Source organism: Callorhinus ursinus, unplaced genomic scaffold, assembly GCF_003265705.2.
Source record: "Callorhinus ursinus isolate GAN/ISIS: 27379988/994484 unplaced genomic scaffold, GSC_fseal_2.0 scaffold1, whole genome shotgun sequence".
Classification (NCBI taxonomy): Eukaryota; Metazoa; Chordata; class Mammalia; order Carnivora; family Otariidae; genus Callorhinus; species Callorhinus ursinus.
Window position 1 is genome coordinate 19,048,655 of NW_027397063.1, and position 22,537 is coordinate 19,071,191.

The following is a 22,537-nucleotide window of genomic DNA, read 5'->3' on the forward strand; positions in this document are numbered from 1 at the left end:
TAAAATTATTTTATCCTTGAAAAGAACAACAAAGCTTAACCTTTTAAGATTGCTATTAGATGAACTTTACTGTGATTTTTTTTTTTTTAATGAAACACTCAGAATATGGTTGAAAATAATTTTGTCGTAATCTGGACATGGATTGTCACAGCATTTAAAGCTACACAAATATGACAGAATTAATAAGATGGGGGATTTCCACATTTCATTTACTTAAAACTCAAAATATCAAGCTTCATAAATTGTGAGATTAACACATGAATTACCCTTCAGGGTTTACTTTTAATTATTTTTGACATAAAAATAAAAAGAATTAATGTTTATATATAATCAATCTTCAATAAAGGACGCAAGAATACGCAATGGAAAAAAAGACAGTTTCATCAACAAATGGTGTTGGGAAAATTGGACTACTACATGCAAAAGAATGAAACTGGACCACTTTCTTACACTATATATAAAATAAACTCAAAATGGATTAAATGTGAGACCTGAAACCATAAAAATCCTAGAAGAGAACACAGGCAGTAATTTCTCCAACATCTGCAACATTTTTCTAGATATATCTCTTGAGGCAGGGGAAACAAAAGCAAAAATAAACTATTGGGACTACATCAAAATTAAATCTTCTTCACAGTTAAGGAAACAATCAACAAAGTTAAAAGACAATCTACTGAACAGGAGAAGATATTTGCAAATGACATGTTCAATAAAGATTTAGTATCCCAGTCATACAAAGAACTTATCCAATTCAACACCAAAAAACCCTAAATAATCCAATTTAAAAAATGGGCAAAAGACATGAACAGACATTTCTCCAAAGAAAACATACAGATGGCCAACAAACACAAGAAAAAATGTTCAACATTACTAATCATCAGGGACATGCAAATCAAACCACAATGCGATATCATCTCACACCTGTCTTGGGTTTTGTAAAATCAAAAACACAAGAAACAAGTGTTAGCGAGGATGTGGAGAAATGGAAACTTTGTGCACTATTTGTGGGAATACAAACTAGAGAAGCCACTCTGGAAAATAGTATGGAGGTTCCTCAAAAAATTTAAAATAGAATTATCATATGATCCAGTAATTCCACTACCAGATACTTACCCAAAGAATACAAAATCACCAATTCAAAAAGATCCATGTACCCCTATGTTTATTACACCATTATTTACAATAGCCAAATTATGGAAGCAACCCAATTGCTTCCATGGATAAAGATGTGGTACACATACAGAATGGAATATTACTCAGTCATAAAAAGAATGATATCTTGCCACTGCAACAACATGGATGGATCTACAGAGTACAATGCTAAGTGAAATAAGTCAGTCAGAGAAAGACAACTACTATATGATTTCACTAATATGGGGAATTTAAGAAACAAAACAAATGAACAAAGAAAAAAAGAGACAAACAAAATATAGAGAACAAACTGGTGGTTACCAAAGGGGAGGTGGGAAGGGGGGATGGGTAAAGTATGTAAAGGGATTTAAGAACACATTTATTGTAATGAGCACTAAGTAATGTACAGAATTAATGAATCGCTATATTGTACACCTGAAACTAATATAATACTGTATGTTAAGTATACTGGAATTAAAATTTCAAAAAAAGAAAACAAGGGCACCTGGGTGGTTCAGTCGGTTAAGTGCCTGCCTTCAGCTCAGGTCATGACCCCAGGGTCCTGGGATCGAGTCCCACATCAGGCTTCCTGCTCAGTGGGGAGGCTGTTTCTCCCTCTCCCTCAGCCCCTCTTCCCTGTTCATGCTCTCTCTCTCTCTTTCAAATAAATAAATAAATAAAAATCTTAAAAAAAAAACCAAAAGAATCAATGTTTAGTATATAGTCTCATGCCAATCTAGTTAGTAAAATCATTTTGAAATTCTCTTTAATAACATAAAGAAGTCAAGGACTTAATGTTGCAGCTTGTCATCCGGAATTATAAAATAATACTGTGACTTTCTTTATCCAATCCCCTTACTTTCAGATGCTAAATCTGAGACCCCCAAAGGGTTAAATAACATGGGTACAGTTTACTATCTAGTTAGTGGCAGCTCACATTCTTCCCTGGGCAATGCAACCCAGCTAAACCAGTGTTCAGTTTGTGACTGTTCTCATTTTTCTTCTTACCTAATTGCTTTATTTGACTAAATATATATTTTAGCCATCAATTATTTCTATAAAATTATCAGAAAGAAAAATAAGTTCATAGATAGAGATTTTTACAAGTAACTTAAAAGTTAAACCTCTTCAAAAGTTTTATTTTTGAAACACCATATCGTAATGATCTTTACTTAGTTTTACTCAGGGCAGAAGTATTAAGAAAATTACAAATTTCTCGCAGGAAAAGAAAAAGCACATTTTAGTTATTCAGCAATACCAAATGGATATAGAAGACACAACTTACAAGGCTAACATAGAGTCTTCCTTTTTTTAAAAAAATTACATTTAAAAGTTATTTTAAAAATATATTGTTTGTCTTTTAAGACAGAAACAAGTTTTTTTTTTTTTATTAATGAGCACATAGAACCTAAACTTGGGGGAGGGGATAACATCCCCTAAGACCTAAGCTATCTATAAACAGTAAGTTGTTCTTGTAAAACCCTCAGCCTATCAAATGGCCAGAACCATCACTGGCAGCAGCAGAATCTTATCACAGAAGCTCAAATTACTTGCCAACATTTCCGAGGTTACTGGAGTGAAGCCATCTCAACAAAAGCATGTTTTTCATTAGGTTTGTGTTCTTGGATGCTTTATCTATTACATATGGACTTCCTTAAGAGATACAAGAAATTATATGAGGCCTGCCTGATAAGTGCACATAGAATAACCAACTTCTTATGACTGAAAATAAGTTCTTTTAAATGAGAAGGTACATTTAAAAAAAATCTCCAGCTGCAATAACAACTAGTTCTTTCCTTTTGTAATAGTACAAAGTGTAGATTCAAATATATTTAATTTTAATATGATAGCAACTGCTTTTAAGATAGGGGGAAAAAGCCCATGGTGTTCTTTAATTTAAAATTCTTTTGATTAAAAAAAAAAAACATAAAGGGCATTAAAATACCAGTACTTCACTAGGTGTTTTATTCTTTTAAGAAAATGTCTCTTTTCCAGGAGTGACTTTCTATTTCTTTGCCCCCTGAGAAAAGCTCATAGAGCAGAGCCTTAAACAAAGGTAGGTTTTATAGGCATTGAGTTAGAATATATAATAAGCATGTCTTATTCACATAGAACAATGACTTTTGAACAAAAAACAAACCCCAAACCACAGGACCATATATCTGTACATGAAGTTTTCATCAGAGTCACTGTGTAAATACTAAATCAGTATTGAAAAAAATAGATCATCACTAAAAAAAATTTGAATTTTACAAAGTTGTTCTATCCAAGCGTAAAAGTTCATGATTTAGCAAATTATTATTATATTAATTTTTATCTCATAAGAACAAAAAGTACTTAACCTTAAGAAAAGTTCAAACACTGTAAGAAAAATCATGCAAATATACTCATAATTCTTCAACACGTGACTTTATTGTTAAACACAACATATTGGTTATAAAATTCTACTTCAAAATAGTGTATTACTTCTTAATTGTGATTATTAAATCAATCAGTAATAATCCATGAAGGTGAACATATAAAAATTATGAGTGTTTATAATTAAGTGATAATTTTTGTCTAAGTAAAAGTTGTATTGCAATCTAAATATATTTCTCTTATGCCAGTAGACTTTTCCATTTCATTATGTTAATCAGATTCTTTAAACAATCAATGATTATAAAATTCCATCTCAAAACTTTAATTTCTCTTAACTGTTTCTTGAAAATGTGTTTTTTAGAGAAAAGATCAATCACTAAATTCTAACTCTTATGCCTACCTAAACAAGTATTTCAAGTGCCTCATGTATTTAAAAAAAAAAATCTATTCAACTAAAACTTTTGAATTATCTACTAGTTAAGTTCTACCCCTCTAATTATTTCTATGTTCTTTATATAGCTGAAGAATAAAAATATTTCACAACTAACCAAATATAAACTTTTACCTCTATTCATAATCCCATCCCTCCACCACCAAAAATCAATCAATAAATAAAATAAAAGGCAGTGTAGAGTTTACATTTGAATTGGGTAATTTTAAAAACAGAAGAATTAAAATTGAGAATTTTTATCTTAATTTTTAAGAAAAAAATTCATTATTAATTATGGCAACCAAAATCTGCTTACATTCTCATTTATTCCTCATACCATTTGTACACCACTAAGTATAGAAAAGATCATAATTATAAATGTTTACATTATAAAGCTAATAAACCTACAAGTTTCTCTAAAAGGTGGATATTATAACTTACTGTTGCATAAGATGTTCCTGGAAATTCTCTAAATATTTTTTTCTGGATATTTAAATGCACTTTATAATTTGGGGGGAGATATAATTTTATTTGAAAATGTTATAGAGGAAAATGTTTCAGCCAGGAATTTTGATAGTACCTCATATGATTAAACATGTTTAACAATAATGAATACAAAGAAATGTAGGTCCTCTAAATATCTTTTGTGCTCTGATAAATATTTATCCTTGTCTTTTGTGATAAGGTCTATTGTCTGCAGTCTCCCCAAGGCAGAAGGTGGGGAGGGACACCTCCAAGAGAGTTCAAAAGACCAAGGTTGTGGAATGGGTGTTTCTGTACAGAAAACATTTAATTAAGATCATTTCTGATTTTGAATCTCCCTCTGTGCTGATGAAAAGGCTGAGCGGTAAGGAAGAAAAAGGGCCCCCCCACTGGCTGTAAACAGGGTAGAACAAATACCCTGCAGCTCCAAAACAAGGAAACATGGGCCCCCCTGCTGGCTAGCAATAGGAGGAAGTTATCTCCCACAGACTTCAGAGATAAGTCCAAGAAAGGGATATAGGTATGAGAATCACAGGCACAAGGAGAAGGAAGAGGAAGTGCAGCTAAACCATTCATCATGATTTAGTTCCACCATTGTGTCACGACGCAGTCAGATTCCTGAGCACAAAATGGCTGGGACTTTGTTTTAGAAATCGTGGTTGCTGTTACATTTCCAAAGGGGAGGGGGCGTGGGGCCCTCTAAGATTTCTTCTATTTTAGCAGCAGAATCCCGTATCAATAAACTGTGTGCATCACATGATGAAGATTCTGTCTTGTTACTACCTCACGTTGATGAAAAACGTTTTTTCCACCGAATTTCAAACACAAATTATCATAATAAAGTGCTTTATTAAATGGAGTTCTTAATGAAGAAAATAGAATGGAATCCACATGTTCCAAAATGTCAAACACTTGAAAGAAAAAGTTTGGCAGCCCAATTTGTAGTTTTGAACCACACTAGTTTCATGGAAATTAGAGTGATGTTCTTAACGGAAAACCTGACTCATCTCTCATTTGACAGTTCTTTTGCTAAGTTATAGAAAATGAACTTGAAAAACCTGATACATTATGGATCTATCTAACAATATCTGCTCCCAGAAGGCTTTTACATATAATCTCTGAATTTTAAAAGTCCATGCTTAAAGCCTTGTGTCAAAAAATAATTATAAATCATATTTGATTCATTAGGTCTTCTGACTTATTCCTATTAAAATAAAATAAATACCAATATTCCACTGTAGTATAATTATATTACGATAACTCTCCCCAGCAGCTGAGCTTTGCATATTGAAAATACTTCCCTCCTATCATTACAGAAACTCGATCAGCAGATTGTTCTTGTTTCTTTGTATTGTTGGTTGAAACTTTCGGATTTCAACCAAAATGAAATCTCCTAAGAGACAATCACATTATTCCCAGTGATATAACAGTGGCACCTTGGTGTCAATGCTTTGCTTTATTCTCCTGCTTAATAGAAATATAATTTTTTTTAGTGAAAATCTAAAGGTGGGCTAATTCTAAAGCCTGGAATAATTTTTCATGCTAAAATATTGTCCAAAGGAAAATATAGGAGACAAATGGATAGTAATAGTTATAAATTTACACTTTTAAACCTAAGAATGCATGTTTACTATAAATTGGCTCTTTATTTCACGATAAAATTTGTGCCACAGACACATAGTAGAGATGTACGTTCTCACTCCTTTTAAATTAGATTTGCCCATATGACTCGCATTGGCCAATGAAATGTGAGCAAACATGATGCTTTAAGAGTTAGTGAGCCATTCACCAGTGTCCCTGTCTCTACTACATCAGTTAAGGTGATCTTCTATCAGGCTGGGCTCCTAATTACTAACATGCACCGGCCCTGTTCTATAGCATGAGTGAAAAATAAAACTTAATTGGGATAAACCAGTAAGATGTGGGACAGCTTATTACTGCAGCATAACCTAGAAGATTCTCACTCACACAGTATGTAAATTCCAATAGGTCAAATTAATAAAGGTTATGCCCAAAGGACTAAAAATAAATATAAAATCCCTCTTGCCTATACTTTGCCTTTTAGAAACAAATTAACAATATCTTCCTCTCAGGAAGATATGCTTATGATATGATATGCTTATGCTCCATTTTTGAGACCTACAATCCTAACCACCAATGTCAGCACTCTATTTTTTTCTCATTTTCACAACAGGAAAATTGAATTAAATGGTAAATTAATTGCACAAATATTGTTACAGAACTAAAAACGTGACACTACCAAAACTTACTGTTGTCTTAGAGCAAAACTACAATAAAATTGTATAAAATTTTCATTCATAAATAGGGAGTTTCATTCATGTTTAAGGGAGTAAATTTGACACAAAAAGGAAAATCTGAGGATATGAACATCAAAGTCCATGTTCAAAGACAAAGAGAGATGTTAGTCAATGACCATATACCATATATTTGAAAATGTTTTGTAAACTGTGACATATCATATAAAAGTGAGCTTTCCAGAAAACTAGGTCCTTTAACCTTTAATAAAATGAAAACTTTGCCTTATCATACTTTGAATTGATTGATCTTTATCAATTTTTGTCAGTCTTCATTCAGAGTGGTCTATAACTTACCACGTAGATATGGTGTCTTAGTCAAGATGTTTACCTAAAGGACTACAGCATATCTACATTTTGCAAAAAATTATTTGGAGAATAATTCCTTTTTTAGAATGCCTCTGGCATAATGGATGCACTTCTAGGCTTTTCAGTATGTGCAAGCTTCATTACTTGTGAATGAATGAATGAATACAAAGAAGAAAAATGTTCAATTAAACAATAATAACAGGTATTTTTAAGAACTTACCATATCGAAAGTACTTGGAGGTGTGCTAGAGCAGGGTTTCTCAATGCTGGATTTAATAAATAAGAGTATTGAGCCTCACCTAAAACCAGTCAAACTAGAATCTTGGCAAGTGGGACCTGAGCATTCCCCTCCCCCCACCAAATAGGCGGATTAGTGGGTCAAATGAGAAGTATATGTGTTACTTAAAAAAAAAAAAAACAAACCAAACACCTACACATGTTAAAGCATACAATTTGATCAGTTTTGACATGGGTGGACACACAATGTCAACACAATCAAGTTTCTTCATCTCTTCCTGAGTATTTTAAAAATCTTCTCAGGTGTTTCAAATGTGCAGCCAAAGTTGAGAAACAGTGTTAGAGGGGAAGAAAGAGCTAAATGAGGATGATCCCTCTCTAGTTGCATAACTTCATTTGTGGGAAACTAGGAATTAGATAATTCTATCTAAATATAAAGAAGACTAAAGTAAGTCTAAATACAGAAGCAGGCATTTTGAAAAAGGAGTATAATCTGATGAATGATTTCTATTTATACTTAAAATCATTTATATTTTACAACACTGTTATTTGACAAAAAATATCATTCACCATCTGAAATAAAACTTCACTCCTTCCAAAAAACTCTTCGTATAGATTATTCTCCTTTGAATTACATATACTTCAAAACAGTATTTATATTCAAGATATATTATAGTGAAAATAAATTAATGTTAATTTTTGCTATTAATTATAATTATCTATCTACAAAAAAGTACTTACTAGAGGCTACTTCAGAATTATATTTATTCAAAAATTTAAGAAAGTCTTCATCAAGCAAAATTTCATTTTCCTTTTAAAATTGAGATAGTTATTTTAACTATTCTTACATATAGTCTGATTTAACCTAGTTCACTTGTTATAATTAATTTGTAGTAATTATGAAAGACTTTCTCATGTTTATCTGTATGTATTTATCACTACAGTTATGATCCATCTATCACTAACTCAATGAACTTGATAATTCACTTAACCTTTCTGGCACTCATATAATATGGAAATCAGGTTAGAAGCTCTCAAAAACAAAACCAAAAACTACCAGATACATAAAACTACGACTTCTATGATTCTGAATACAAAAACCCACCCTTTCAGGGGTAGAAACAGTCTCAATATTTGGAGAATGAAGCCCATTTTACGCTATTAGCTCTCAAGTTGTGTTTCCCAACCTTGAACAGTAGAGCCCCTCTTTAGAAGAAAAAAGTGTTTGCAGACCTCCAGTGTAAACCTAAATTATTTTTTTTTTACATTTAAATATAAAACTAAATATAAATTTCTAGGGCTTATAACTCCAATAAAACTTTAAAGTCAAGAAAAATGCATAAAATAGAAACAAAACTACAAATTAAAACATCCTCCCCCCCCAAACAGGACTAGAAAGTTGAAGATTTTATTTCCCAAGATATAGAAAAAAAAAATCTTGATCGTGACTAAGTCAATTGAGAATAAATGTTTTCTTCATCAATCGTTGATAAATCAGTGTAACCACAGTACATTCAATCTAGTTTCCTTAATTACTGAAATGACCAAAACAATCTATCAACTGTTCAAAGACCGTCAATGACAATGTGTGTGGAGTACTGTATATCACACTATTAAGAGCTAATATACTTTGATGCTTGGAAAAAAGTAACTAAGACCAAGCAGTTAAAATGTAAAAGGATAATTACAAAGACTAATTAAGGATAATTACAAAGACTTCACATTTGGTTCAAGAGTTTTAACTAAGCAAAAATATAATAGGGAAAATTTAGCTTGAATGCTTTTTATATGATGAAGACAAAGAGAAACTTTTATTTGAGCTAAGTTATGTGAAATAGTTGCTAGATTCATTCAACCTAATATCAACCTCTCCATCTCAAGTCTTCCATGACATACTCATGACTCTCTTATTTCTAACCAGCATAGACCAACCTTTTGAGTTTAAGAATCAAATATGCAATTATATGCATAAAAATGAAAATTACAAAATCATAAATACTTCAATATGAACATCAGGGAAAAAATCATAGTAATATAGCCTTGGAGGTGAATTATTCAGTGGTATAGGTATACAACCATTTGAATCAAATCATAAAAATCTATTGGTACCATATAAAAGTTATAGTTCATCATGACTCTTTAACTCCTACTCAGGGCTCAAACTATTGCTTAGCCTCCACAAATTTGGAAGCAATCTCGGAGTATCAAACAACTATGAGCATTATTCTGAATAAGTCCCTGATACTTTAAGCCTCAATTTAACATCCAGAAAACAGCTTAGATCATTTCTAAGTCACCTATGCAAATCTCATTTATATAGTAGTCCCCTAATACAAAACTTCAATTTAGTATTGAATACAATACAACTTCAATATAGTATTCCCCTAATACAAAACTCCATAAATTATCAAACTAAACAGTATCTCCTCAGTCTGACCCACCCAGGAAGTCACAAGCTTTATTATAAATTTGAATCTTCTCAAAATAATCATCAGCAAACAGTGATAGAATACCCATCGTGTTTCAGGAAACGGTCTAAATACAAAGAAAGCCAGTAATCAAATGTGATTTGATTCAGGGATATGGGAGAGGTAATAGCAAATAAGAGAAGAGATAAACTTGGTACCAGGTTGTGAAGAAAACTGAATGGCATGCCCAAGAGTTGGACTTTTTTCTCTAAGCAAATCATCAAAAATTCTGAGTGGGTGATTATCATGATCACATAGATATTTTAGTAAGTATGCTGATGGTAGTGTGGTTGAAGGACAAAAGAGGGAGGAATATAGAAATAATTAGGAGCTTATAAAAAAATCAAGGAGCAGATTTTGTAGTTCTAAAACTAAAGTGATGAATACAGAGGTAAAGGGAAGAAGTTTGGGATTCAATGTAAAGATATGATCAATAGGATTTTGACGAACATTGGTTAAGAATATAACAGAGTAAAGAGTTTAGTTAAAATATTAATTCAATAAAGATTATATATTGAGAGCCTATTAGGCTTCTAGCATAGATTCCTATCAACCATCAACCAGGAGAGGAAATGGCAGAAGGTTCAGGTCAAAGATACAGACTGAGCTCATTAAAATTTTGGGTGCCTTCAGGTTATCAAATCAAAGATACACTAATGCTGATTGGAGATATTGAACCTTGGAGAGTTCACGTAGAAGATTAAAATCTCTTTAACATGGGGGTGAAAGGTTCTAGCTGTGGTAGGGAGACAGCGCTTCTACTTTTTAGCATAGTGCCTAGAGCATAGTTGATTTTCAATAAATGTTTTTCAGATGGCTAGATCAACAGTGAATATCAAATTCTGGCAGAAATGTAACTTGACTTTTAAAAGCTGTGGTGAAGGTGTTAAAAAGAAAACCGAGGGGCAGCAACAAAAACTCAAGAGACAAAAAAGTCATTATGTTTTGCATTTAAGAGTTTAGTGTCAAAAAGGATGACAAAAATATTGAGAAGAAAATCTGACAGAGTAAATGACCTGGATGAAGGAAAAGTGGAAGATTGTGGGAATATCCTTGGGAAAAAGCAAGAACACTGAGTACTTCCTGTGATACAGGAAGGTATTTTTAAAGGTCAGATTCCTAAAAGTGGGAATGCCAGATCTAAATAGATTCTTAATTCTTATCTCTGGCCCTAGTGGTACCCCTAATGTAGTTGATCTTCCCCACATTCCCAAAAAGTCTCATCTTTCCAAATAAGATCTACTCGTATAATTCACCAGCTTGTATTTGATAGTTTTACCTCTAGAGTATGAATCCAAATGGGTCACTTGGACTTTGTAAGAATTTGCACAAACTAGCCCCTCTCTGTCCAGTAGACAGAACATAAAAACATAAAGCTTATACACTATGATTTCTTATTCTAAATTGATAAAACTGTATCCAACTTAGTATATCACATGAATTACATATTGTTTTCAAACATTCCCAAAACATTTAAAAAGTTAATCATAGTCTGACCTTATTATAAACAACCTGAGATATACCTAGAGATATTTGATAGTAATAAATCTCAGAATTTAAAAAAAATGGGATAAGAAATAGACTAAGTAGTCTGCAGAATTAATAAACTAGAAAAAAGAAAAAAATAGCAAGGACAAATAATGTCAGTTTTAGCTTTCTGAAAGGACTAATAAAATTTGTAAACTGTGGACACACATAATCAAGAAAATCAGAGAAAAACACAAAAATCAGAAGTGACAGAATCTCTCAAACTTATTGAGCAATGATTTTGCAAACCACAAGCATATAATATATGAATATGTGCTAATAAAATGAAAGGATTAATAAAATAGGCAATACTTTTTAAAATGTCAGGCTGAAAATTAACTCAATAAGTAGAATTCCAGAAAAATTTTTAAAAAACTAGATGAAACACTTTTTGAAAATTGCAAATACCACTTCCAAAATACATTTTGTGGATATATTATTTTACTAGAGTTTTTTCAAAATTACAAATAACAGAAATATATATAATTATATAAAATTTCATATCTGTGTGTATATATATGTATATATATATATATATATATATAATTCTTCACAGAGAATACTGTAAAGGTTTCGATGTGAATATAACCTCCTAACAATATCAAAAAGATGGCAAGCAATTAAAAAAATACTATGGACCATCTTTATTTTGGAATATTCTCCCAAATTCACAAGTAAATGAAAAAGAATTAAGGTATGTGATAAAACAGTAAGTGTCCAGCTATGCAAAGATTACATAGCATTAGCAAGTCAACTGGTCAAGAGAGGAAAACCAAATCATCCCTTCAACAAATTCAGAAAATATACATATAACTTCAAGACTTATAGAACATCAACTGAAATTCCTGATAATCTAATTTAGTTCACTAAGAATAGGAAAACTTCTTAATATGAAAAAGAATAAAAACTTACACAGTCAACATTATACTTAAATGATAGTTATGAGAATCATCCCCAATAAAACAAAGAGCTATTCACTGTTATTAAATATTGAACTGAAAGTTATAGCCCAAACAGTAAGTGGTGAATTCAAAATTTAGAAGTGTGTGAGATATTATAAAGGAAAAGATAAAATTGTCAAAAAGTGTAATGATATGCTGATAATGTGATTTTGAACAGACTGAAAGATAATTAGAAGTAATACAGAGCTAAGTGAGGTGTCAGGATATAAAAAAGTGCACAAATTAATATTATCTTTCTGACTTTGAAAAAAATGATTAAAAATCATGGTTAAGTTTATAAAAAAATATCTAACATTTATGAGCAAGGATCTATTCTAACCACTTTACCTATATTAACTGACTCCTTGAGGCAACCTCATTAGCTGGGTATGGATTATGAGTTCCATTTTGCAGAAGAGGAAGGAGAGGCCCAACATCACAGAGAAGAAGTGCTGGAGCAGGGATTCAAACCCAGGCTGCAGAGTCATTGGGGGGTAGATGGGATGAACCTCAATTTTATGCCATCATCACCTTCATGTTTTGAATTCCTATAGGAGGACATGTGTTCCTATAACATGCCACACTGATACTGACTATATTTGCCCCCAAGCTAACAGTTACAATATTTCTAAAATTAGACAATCAATTTATTTTAATAATTATGTCTTTGCTATTGTAAAGAATGGAAGAAGGACAATTAAAAGAGAAAGGGAAAGGAAAATCCTATGAACGGTGACAGTGATCATCCTGACCACACATCCACTAGGAGTTATTTTGAGTTTAGCCTGGAGAATGAAAAGCCTTGATTAACCTTTCTCTGACATTATTCTGGTTGCTAAGTAGAGAATAGATGGGGAGGTGCTGGCGCGGTGGCCCTAGATAAGCAGGGAGAGAAGTTAGAAGGTTGCTGTTACAGCACAGGAATGACATATTGATACTTTCAACTAGAATGCAGTCCTGGAAATGGACAGAAGCAGATGCCGAGGAGATGTCTGGAGAATGAACTATGAAGAGAATGGAGGATGACTTGGGTATTTGGCTTGAGCAACAAAGTAGACTGTAGTACCCTTTGTTAAATGGGTTTAGGAAGAAACACAGTTGCGAATGGTGGAGCAGAAAAAGAATGAGAGGGAAGACCACTGTTTTGGCCATTTTGACTATTCGGGTTTAAAAATACTCTTTCTAGGGTACCTGGGTGCTCAGTCGGTTACGTGTCTGCCTTTGGCTCAGGTCATGATCACAAAGTCCTGGGATCAAGCCCCACATGGGGCTCTCTGCTCAGCTGGGAGCCTGCTTCTCCCTCTGCCTCTGCCTGCCACTCCCCCTGCTTGTGTGCTCTCTCTCTCTCTTTCTCCAATAAATAAAATCTTTTTAAAAAATAAAAATACTCTTTCTATAAGTCACAGTAACAAGATGTCCTGACAAATACCACAATTCCCACTTTATCAATCACAATTTCCTTGATAATGAGGACAACAGCCAGCTCTCCATTTCTGTGGCATCTTACTGAGATGCTTCATGAGTATTTCTAATGTTTTCTGTATTTTCAACTTCTCATTCTACCAAATCCTTTCACACAAATCATTAATAATGTTCATGTGTCTCTTATCAAGACAATAATACATTTCTCCATCCTCTGAGCCCTGCCAGTTAATGCCTTCCTTTCCCTTTCATAGCTAAGCCCCTCAAAAAAGAACACAGATTTGTTCATTTGAACTTTTCCATTTATTTTTAATTCTCCTATGCTACTGAGTGGGTGCTCCCACTTCCAGGACATGGCTGAAACTGACCTCATAAAGGTCCCCAGTAAAGTCCTAATTGTGACACCTCATTTTGGCAAGCTCCTTCACTGGCTCCTCTCCTCCTCCACATTACTTTTCTGCACATTGCTAATCCGAATTTTATTCTTTCTCCTCTCAACACTTAGCCTTGAGTAATATTAACACTCTGTTTATTACTGCAGATGACTTACAAATCTCTCTCTCTAATCCACTCCTGTATTCTGACTTTTAGGCTCACATATTCAACCAGTTGAATACTTGGCATCTCCACCTGGCAGCCCCATCTACAATCCAAACAAAGCATGGCTAAACAACAAGCTCCTTACCTGCACTTCCAAACCTTTCCTCTTATTCCTTTTGGTGGACAGCAGCATCATCCACCCTTTCACTCAAGACCGATGCCTGAGAACCCACCCTTCCTGCTGTAATTTCACATTCTGACCCAGTCTTGTCGATACTACTTTCTTAACACATCCTGCTTCAGCTCCTCCCCATTTCCACCACTCTGGACCTATCTCATGCCTCAATAGTACCTGAACCAATCATTTTAATTCCTTTTACTGTGCTTCCCCCGTTCATCTTTTGCATTGCTGCCAAAGGTTTCTAAAACGTATTTTTTTAATTTCTTAAATTTTTATTTAAATTCCAGTTAGTTAATGTACAGTGTAATATTAGTTTCAGATGTATGATTTAGTGACTCAACATTTCCATTCAACACCCAGTTTTCATCAGAACAAGTGCCCTCCTTAATCCCCATCATCTATGTACAGCTCAGTTGCCCTCCTGCTGAAAACCCTTTAAAAGATCTCCACTGCCTGAAAGAAAATGGCCATGGACTTTCATATGTGGTTTCCAAGAACTGACCCCGTCTGTTTCTCATCTTCATTCTTCTCTCTCACCAAGCCCTGTCTGTCCATATGCTCACATATGTACCAGGCATGTTGTTTCATGTTTTTCCCCCCTCACTGCTTCATATCAGAAATATGTCTCTATCTCTGCCTGTGAATAATCCTGTGTCTGTCCATCCGGATTCTGCTGGAACTTCCCCACTTAAATGAATGCTTCTTGATGGTCTTGGTAGAAGGGTTCTTCTTGATGATTTTACTTCTGTTTATACAAAGTTCTCAAATAGCAACTCTAGCATTTTATGGAACTCATTGATTTCAAACCTCTAACCTCACTAAACTGGTCTTATCTTAGTAACTGTACTGTCATGGTTGGTGTCCAATAAGTGATTGATGCTATTCAAGAATGAAGAAAGAAGAATAATGAATTAATTATTGAATAAGTGATTTGTCCCAAAACCCTACTTTAAAAAAATCCTAACACTTCTAAATCACTGTCAAAATTGTATATGATTTTCTAATCCTCTTTTAAAATAGAGCCCACTGAAAATAATATGCCTATAAACAGCCTGGCATGAAAAGAACAAAGTGTCAACACAGGACAAATCTATTAGGTCAACTATTGACAGACATAAGCCATTTCATGGACTTTGGCTACAGCTAAACTTGAGAAAACAATTCCAAGTTAAACTTTGAACTTCAAAATTTAGGGTAAAGGAAATACACTGAAATAAACTGTGTACTCAGCTTAAATTCAGTCATCACTATTTCTAGATACAGCTTTAAGTTCTGTTGGCTGTCTTGTTTCTTATTGCCAAAATTAACTATAGGCAAAACGTGACATACACTGATTTTTAAAATCATCTGTGATGTTATTTATGTGGTTGAGTCAGAGCTACACTTACCAGTGGTAAACATGGAAGTAATTTGTTCTGGAAACTGAGATAGTTTTATTGTTTTACTATTTTTACCTACACAAATAAGTTTACATGCTAGTGCATATGAAGAGTATCAAAACCATAAAATACACCCAGACAACTTGAATCAAAATGCCATCACATTACAACTTTCACACTGTTTACTTTGTACCTCTATACTAATGACGTATGCTACTTATTTTATCCATGGATTGTACCAAATAAATGTAATGACAGAAAACAAATATTGCTGTTATGTCTACATTACTGTAACCTCTGGCAGGACATAAAATGGTGAAGATGATTATGGTTAAGGAAGTTTCAATGACCAAATTTATGCTACCATTTGGTTCTCACAACTTTTTTCAGCTGCATCAGAGATATTTTCCATGGGGGTGCCAGCCTGATGATATAGTGATTGAGGGTCCTGACTGCTAATAGGCGGGCTCCTATTTTGCCTTATATTAAATAGTACACAGGAAAAGAAAGACCTAGTGACATAAATACCTGGTCCTTGTTAATCACCTACACACCTAAGCCAGTTCTTATTTACAGAAAATAAGGGAAAGGAACTGATTGAAAACTGAACTATACAGCACCTGGGATGTATAGATCATATATGCATATATCAGCAAAACAGTGCCATGTGTCAGGTTATTTAAATGTAATTAATGAAGCGAAGGCAAAAAATACTACGTTTCTGAATAATAAAAAGGGGGCTTAAGAAAAGAAAGCAACTGAGAAATGTTTTTAGAAGTATGACTTAAATATTAAAAAATATTCACCTCCTCACAGAGTATTACAGAAGAGATGGTTAAATAATTTACTCAGAGATAAAAAGAAGAAACAATTACTCTGTAATTAAAAATAAATTCACAATCTTTATAAAAAAGATAGTTTCAAATGTGGTACTTGCCTCAAAAATATCATTTAATCTATCTTATATTGTCTCCTTTGAGACGAAAGAAAGAAAAGCTTGTCTTTCCATTTCTTGTGAATTATTTTTCAAAATCAGATTCAACTAATACATCCTTAAAAAATGACAGCTCACATAAATTATCTCATTAAATTTTCTCAACAGTCCACCAGGGTAGAAATTGTTAGCCTCCATTTTATCAATGATAAACCAAGGCTCAGATTGGTTAGGAAACTTGCCTAGACATAGGCTGCCACATTTCAGGGCAGGGAGCTGAATTCCCTTTTGTTCGCTCAATATTCAACACTTTTTTTTTTCTTTTTTGCCACATCACAGTCGCTTTAAAATCCTTATATCAAAATGCCATGAGAAAGGACATGAATACTTTGCATTCATAGTTTTAGCTGGCTTTTACTGATCAACAGAAACATTCTCATTAGTCATGTTAAAGCAGTATTTATAAAACATATACTGACTACCAATAAACCTGGTTATATAAAGTTATCAGATACATCATATTCTTCCAATGTGACAGGCAGGATAAGGAAGCTCTGAAATGAGTTCCTTATTGTTTTATTGTTCTTGTTGTTGGTTTTCTCTGTTTAAAGAGGAATCCTCAGTAATTAAATAGCAATCAGGCACTTAAAAGACAAGCTGATCTCAGTACTGTATTTACGTAAAGTAGACAAAGATTACATTTTCCATTTTGTGGTCTGGACACCTGGTGCACAAGCTCCAGCAAGAGGGTCAGCATAATTGAAACCATCCTTCATGGGCCTGCCTTGTTTAGACTCTGAGTTTTGAAAATTCTGTATAACAAAAAGAGAGAAACACTTTTTTTTCCACATTACTATTGTGAGTGCTAATGTTTCTGTCCTTAAGCAAGTTATGCTCGCGGTCATTTCCATAACTTTTTAGACATCATTTTTCACTTAATAAAAGTATTTTGGTTTAGCAAGACCTAATTATGTTATGCAAAGCCACAGAGATAATTATAGTTCATCCAGACATTCCTAATCTGTATTAGTGGAAACATGTTACGGGCCTGATGAGAAGCTCACATGTCATTATCCAATCTCAACAGCTGCTTAGCTCAATCTTACTATAATCAAATCTAAGTTACCATCCCATCATTTCTAACCTGCCATGTTCTTCTGCATTTCTACTGATGTAAGGATATGTTTTAAGTCACCAGATCTCCTTAAGCTTTGCACTACGACTAAATGTGTTTCACTAAACCAAACATGTTCTTCTCTTAACATAATTTAAGATTGCCTTATATACATATATATAATTCAATTTCACTAACATGTGTTGCTGAAGAGCCACCACATCATCAGTGTTAATAGAACTAGGGAGCATCTGGGTGTTATAGAACCTGCTATATGTTCAAAAGGAACCAAATTCCTCCCGTAAGAAAATAATTTACTGTATATGTCTGATTCCCATACCTCTTGATTTGCCAAACTTACTTAAAAGTGGCAATAAAATGTTAAAGTTTCAGCTCATTAAGTAATTATAAGCGAGATGGGAAGCATTCCATTTTACAGCAATATTAAATCTTTACTGAATGTAATTTAGCACTTTGTCCAGCTGGATTTCACTTATCCAAAGTGCCTGTATTTCCACCATTTCCGCTGGAACTTTCCTTCATAACTGAACAAATTTCGCTGCTAGATTGTATTTCCTGCCATTCAGTTCATCTTCTTCCTGATGCTTATTATGCTGGAGACAGTTACCTTAGATCTGTAGGACCAAAATTAATTTTGCTTTGTTTTAACTATCTTGGAGCGTCAATAGTCATTTGTAAATTTCCCGTGAATAATAAGCTGTTCTTATCTGTAAGGTGTCAACATTATTGTAACCATTTCAGAATAATGGCAATATTATTGCTTTTGTCAGGCAAGAGAAAATTATAAAAGAGTAGCTAAAATGTTTAATCTTTTTTATATGCTTTAGGAAACTTCAGGTCTGCCTCTTTGGGAGAAAAAAAATTGCAGGTGAATGAAAACCCTACTCTCATTAAAGAACCAGAAGATACATCCTACCCCTTAAAAGAGTTGTAAAAGATAGGAAAACAAACCAAACACATACTCACACACGTACTCATGCTTCTTAATTAATATTTTGCCTGATGACCCACCAAGTCCTTCAGGATTTTCAAGACATTTAACAAATGCTTATTATTCTTGCTTTAATGTATGCCTATAATTTTAAATTGGGAAATGTTATATCATAAATATTTTAGCCAATTCAAATCATGCCTATATAAAATTCACTCTATTTTACATATAAAATTCCTGTACTATACAATGTATTTCACCAAAAGATTTTCCGTTATTATACCCATGAACTTAGCTTCAAAGTTGTTTTTATTCCTTTTTTCTATTTTTTTCATTTTTCTGCTTTATTTAAATAAGTTATGTATTCTAGATACTTAGTCCTTCTATAGTACAATCTTACAGAGTAGGAGGGAAGCAAAAAAGCAAAAATCAACATGTGTCAAATTATAAATATGTATACAGGGCAAAACAATTTTCCCTCCAATGCATACTATTCAAAACTCAGTAGGAGTTAATCTTTATTTAAAAAAAATCAAAAGTATTCTTAGTTGTAGTTTTTCTTGAACTCAGCAAATAAACTTCGGGAACACCTGATTATTACACATTTCAGCATAATCGGAAACTGAAATTTCAGCATAACCTGAAATTACACATTTCAGCAAATCATAGATTCTAGTACTTGAGATATATTTGAAAAAATACTAAAATCAAAGACCAAGAGATTTGAAAAATAGTAATGGATGATTTTATGCAGAGTGGTATTATATAATAAGAACAGCAATGTGGAAAAAAATCCTGTGGTAGCAATCAATTATAGCATAAAATCACTTTCTTTGTTATCACTGTTCCAGGATTTTACTTTTCTTAAATGGGGAAACTGTATCATTCTTTCACTGGTGAAAACAGAGACTGTCAGGCTTGGTACCAAGACTCCTTTACAGAGCTATAAACGATCAGATGGGCATAACATCCGTCATGGGGGTGATGTCAGTAGAGTTAGGCTGCGGTAGTGTGAAAATACTAGAGAGACCTCAGAAGTATTTATACTTCTCTCTCTGGATGCTGAATCATGTAATAATTGGTCCTCAGAATAACTCTGTGTGGTGGATACAGTCGTGCTCATGGATAAAACCTGAGAACTCAGACAAGTTTTGTGGTCAATAAGAGAATACCCTAAGCCAAACCCATATCTTCTGATGAGTCCTTTTCCTGCTTACTTTAATCAAAACTCTCCCCACTCTCCGAATGCCACTAATGAACAGGAACTAATGATGTAATTCCAGATATTTTAGGATGTCCTGTCTTTCTCTTTTTAATATTTGGAAATTTATCTATTATTAAAAAGAAAGTTACACCTTACATTAAAACATTACAAAAGGACATAAATGCCACCCATTGTAACTGAAACCCATTTGAAAACCATATTATTAGATGGAATTTTTATTATTATTAATGCACTTCCATTTCAATTATGCTACTGCACTATATTTCTAACTGGCAGTTTCAACTTAATTAAACATATCATTCAGTATGCTAAATGGAAGTAAGATGATTCCTCCAAATGTTGGAATGATTTTAAGTAAGTTATCGATTCAAAAGTTCTGTAATTATAATGCCATGGTTGTCATTTAAGCGTTGTCACCTCTTCTCTGCAGGAATTGATGAAGATCTTTTGTTTTGACCTTGACAAGGGTTAGGCTATCTTCTTGGCAGAGTAACTTTTTCAGTAGCTAATGGGAAAATATTCTGAGGGCAGTTCACCTGGAAACCAGCCTTCAAATATTCCACATCAACACTCTTGCTGTTTTACATCCGGTAAATTGTTGCTAGCAGGTCTAATGGGAGTTCAAGAGGCTATTTTACTCCTTAAACATTTAAATACTTCCTCTGCACCATAAAAATGGGGAGAAGTGGCTCTCAAAATGCTCATTCCCAGAGAGCATTTTAAGTAATGAATATTCTTGAAATATAGAGGAGACTTGAATGTGCCACTTAAGAAGCACTCCAATATCACCCTTTCCTTCTCTCACCTCTCACGATATTAAAAGGACTCATGGAGGCCTACGCTCTCTAAAATGTATTTACCTTTCTGTATAATTTCAAAATAACCTACATCCTGACAGTAATTCTAAAAGAGAATGTCAAGTAAGGATGTTGGTCAAGGAAAGGCACTTAAAGATAAAAGAAATATATTTACCTAGTTAGAGCTTTAAGGAGGGGAGGTGATGATGACCTATCTTGTATTGTCTCTTATTCAGAAATTGTTTTTCAAAATAAGGTCATTTGTGGCTACAGTAGAAAAGATCTCTGCCGTGCTTCTCTCAAGTTCAAGTCTTTCAGAGACATCATTGCTCAAACCCTGACAAAGTTCTTGCCTTGGCAGATTTTAAGTTCCTTAGCTAAGGAAATCAACTGTAAGTGCTCTTTGGAACTCATCAAATAATTCCCAAGGATTAACAATCAACAACACTCAGCAAGTGAAATACAAAAATCTCCTGATTACTCACTAACATAAACTGTCTCAATGTCTTTTTAAATTTACTTTATAAAATGTTTTGCCTAACTGTTCTTTCATTTATCTTCTCACTGCCTTAGTTCAACAAGCTCCCTGCTACTCTCAGCCTTAATTTCTTTCTATTCTACTCTGTTCTGAACATTGCCTTCTTTGTCAAGCATATGCTGCAAATTTTAAAATGGCTACTGAACCATAAACAGGGTATTTGAGGTCTGTCATACAGTGGGCCCAAAATACCCCTCAGACACCTTTATTTCTATACCTATTGCAGACTCTCATCTCTTGCCATTGAAAACTACCTGTTGTCATGTCACTTTTTATGCAATGCCTACCATCTCTGCCCAGTGGTGAGCCCCTATCTATGCATCAAGCTCTGCTCAGATATCACCTCTTCCGGCAAGTCCTTCCTTTGTAAGAGTCTTTATCCCTCTATTATATAACCAGTTATATCTAGCCTTGCATTAACAGTTATATATAGTTTTATCTAAGAATTTTGAGGGCAGAAACTGCGTCTTGGTTATAGATATACCCTCCACAGCACATGGCTTAAAGGTTTGTACATACAACAGAAGTGTGTTAACTAAGTAAGTGGTCAGTATTCTTCTTGGGGACACACACACAGAGATGTCATTTCCCAGATTCACTTGAGCAAGGTATGGCAATGAGAAAAATGTGGGTGTAATCAATGTATGCCAATTCCAGGTCAGGACGATAAAGTCCTTCCATGTGTGAATTTATAATAAGAGTCTGTGAGAGTTGATGTTGGTGGAGTTGCAAGATGGAAAGAACCTGAGTCCTTGAATCAATGAACAGAAAGGTACCCAAGGCACACTGCACTGGGCTGTGCTCTGAGTGAGTTCTAAACTTCTAAGATTCTGGGGTTTTATCTATTACATCAGCAAATGTAGCCTTATTAGCACAGGTCTGCTGACTGGTAAGCCAATTATTACAATGAAGAATAATAAATAATGCATAGTGTTATTTTTGGATGGATTTGCTGAAATGACCCTACCTTGACCAGAATGGCCATCTCATCTTTTCTCCGGTACTTAACTCATCCCCGTGCTCCTATTTGGATCTTACTAACAATTTCTCCATTTGGACATTATTACTCTCCAAGTATTTGCTACATCTGTATGGGATTGGTCTCTAGACCTTCTGGCCAGGATTGAATCCATTTGGCTAGACTTTTAAGTCTTTAACCATATGCCCCAATCCTTCCCATCACTCAAGGCCAAGCAGATGTCTTGGTCTTACACAAAGTTTATTATCCATCCATTCAGAATGCTTTCATCTGGCTT